Source organism: Microtus ochrogaster, chromosome 22, assembly GCF_000317375.1.
Source record: "Microtus ochrogaster isolate Prairie Vole_2 chromosome 22, MicOch1.0, whole genome shotgun sequence".
Taxonomy (NCBI): Eukaryota; Metazoa; Chordata; class Mammalia; order Rodentia; family Cricetidae; genus Microtus; species Microtus ochrogaster.
In genome coordinates, this window is record NC_022023.1 from 1,952,656 (window position 1) to 1,955,533 (window position 2,878).

The following is a 2,878-nucleotide window of genomic DNA, read 5'->3' on the forward strand; positions in this document are numbered from 1 at the left end:
GGTCCCTTCGCTTCATGTTATCTCTCAACCAAGTGCACTCCAGTAAAGCGTGATCTGAGAAGAATCCTCGTCTCGTGGTCGTTCTTTCTCGCTGGTCGAGGAGTCCCCCACAGCTTAGCATCAAAGAAAACCAGAGATGGATTTAAATGCCAGTCCTTGTTTCATAAGTCCTATGACCTTGACCAAGGCTCCCTTGGCCTCAGGTTCCTGCTCAGCTGTTGAATTTCTTTTGTTGCTAGGTGGTTTTTGAGACAGAGTGCACGGAGCTCAGACTGCCTCAGATTTACTCAGCTAAGGATGGCCATGAACTCCTAGTCATCCCGCCAGCACCTCCAAGCACTGGGTTATAGGTGCCGGCACCCTCTTATCTGTATACTGTATTTCAAAATCCCCTTTCATTGCTGCTTGATAAGAGTTTGGTGCAGGGGCTGGAGAGATGGCTCAGAGGTTAAGAGCATTGCCTGCTCTACCAAAGGTCCTGAGTTCAATTCCCAGCAACCACATGGTGGCTCACGACCATCTGTGATGGGGTCTGGTGCCCTCTTCTGGCCTGACAGACAGAATATTGTACACATAATAAATAAATAAATAAATAAATAAATAAACAAACAAACAAACAAACAAACAAATAAATAAATAATAAATAAATAAAAGAGTTTGGCGCAACAGCCTTAGGACGCCATCTAAGAAACGCCTACCTTAGGATAAACGTTCAGGTCACGGCAGTCTGTCATCCTTCGACAAGGTCCTGCTGCTGGGCAGAGCTCGCCAGAACTGCTCAGAAGCAGGAAGCCTCCTGTGTTGTGCCGGCTCACCTCCCTGACCTTATCTTCCCATTGGTCCCTGTCTCCTCTCACCAAGGGGACCTTCAACATCTCAGAGGGCTCCCCCCCCCCCATGTTCCTCTCCTGAAAAGCAGGACCCTCCTTGGCCTCACCAGGCTGTTGCGAGAAGAGGGGTTAGGTGACATGTGAGGAGCACACATTGCTCCTCCAGGGGACCTGGGTTTGATTCCTATCTTAATATGCTTTCCATTGCTATGGTAAATATATAATTTATGGTACCACAACTGCAAACAACTTGGAGGGGAAGGGCTTATTTCTTCTTACAGTCCTTCATGAAGGGTAATCGGGGCAGGGAACCTGGAGGGCAGGAACCGAAGCAGAGACCGTGGAGGAATGATGCTTGCCAGCTTGCTCCCTCCACTGCTTGCTCCCTCCACTGCTTGCTCAGTTTGGTTTTTTATACACCCTTTTCTTATACCTGCCCAGGGATAGCATTGCCCAGATGGGCTGGACCCTTCCACATCAATCTTCAATCAAGAAAATGCCCCACAGGCTGGCCTGCAGGCCAATCTGAAGCAGGTATTTTCTCAGTAGAGATTTTCTCTTCTGAGGTGACTTTAGCTTTGTGTCACAACAAAACTAACCAACCCGGCTCCCAGCACCCAAGTCAGTTGACTGGCAGCTGCCTGTAACTTGACCTCCGTGGGATTTAGACTCTTTTGGACTTCAAGGGCATGTGTACTAACATGTGTACACACATACATATACACATAATTTAAATATTTTTAATTATTTGCCCTCTCTGTACCTTGGTTCCTCATTAAAATGAAGATAGTATGGTATCTAAGTTGTAGATTTATTGTAGATACTAAGCTACTGTACATAAAATATGGAAAAAGTACCTGAAACGGTTGCCACGACCTGTGAATTATTACCCAGTTATGTCATTACTGACAACTGCATCTGTAATAAGGAACGGGAGAAAGATCTGGGTGCCTTCTGTGAAGATACCTGGCATAGGAGATAAAACACTATCTCTGGAGGGCTTGCCTGAACGGCCCATATAACGTTGGCCCCTGAGAGTCTATCTTTCCAACCCAAGGTGAAGACAACAACCCTTTGGAATTTGACTGCAACACTCTTGATGAAGGGGACCACCCATATGGTGTGTCAGTGTTTGGCATGGGCCCCAGAACCTATTCAAAGGCAAATAAGGTGGCTTCCTTTCTGACTTTTCCCCAGTGGGCTGTGAGCTTGCCAGGCACAGCACCTTCACTGTGCCCCCATGTGCCCACACCCTTGACTCCAGTGGGGCCTGGTTAACAAATGACAGGAGTGTGGTGCAGTGGAAGCTGCCCTTGCTGTTTTCCACATCACTGCCCCCTCCGGTGTTCCTTCTGCCGGAAGCCTCCTCGAGAGCATAGTCGTCTGTCACGGCATCCCTGTTGATTGCCTGCTGTCTCTGCTCAGGAAGGGCTTGTCCTCTGGCTGTGTGCAACATCGTAGGAGACCCTGTCACAACTCAGATAATGCCCCTGCCTGTTCAGATGCCTGTCTGCACCTCTGTGGCCTTGTCACCCCTGCTCCTCGGAATGACGTTTCCTCACTGTCTGGGCCAGGTCTTCTCTCTGCCCCCTTTGTAACCTTCTGCTCCACACACAGCAACTCCTTGGACTTAGACATCTCTGTGCCCTTGCCCACAGTGTTTCCTTGCCAGGATGGCCTTCCTGGTGCACCCTAAGACCCCAAGGTCCTTTCCCACATTCTCACAGAACTTCACTGTAATACTTCTCAGCCGTGAGACACCTGTGCTGTGTTTATCTTCACTTGTCAATCAAGTAACACAAAGGATCAAGCAGTCAGGAACCTGCTTTTACTTCCCCAGGCCTCCTGCACCTCCTTTCCTCCTCTCTCTCTCTCTCTCTCTCTCTCTCTCTCTGTCTCTCTCTCTCTCTCTCTCTGTCTCTCTGTCTGTCTCTCTCTCACACACACACACACACACACACACACACACACACACACACTTCTATGTGTTTTCCTGAACACACCCAAGTGTACTGTACTTTTAATAGACGAGGCACTAGTCTCTGTCC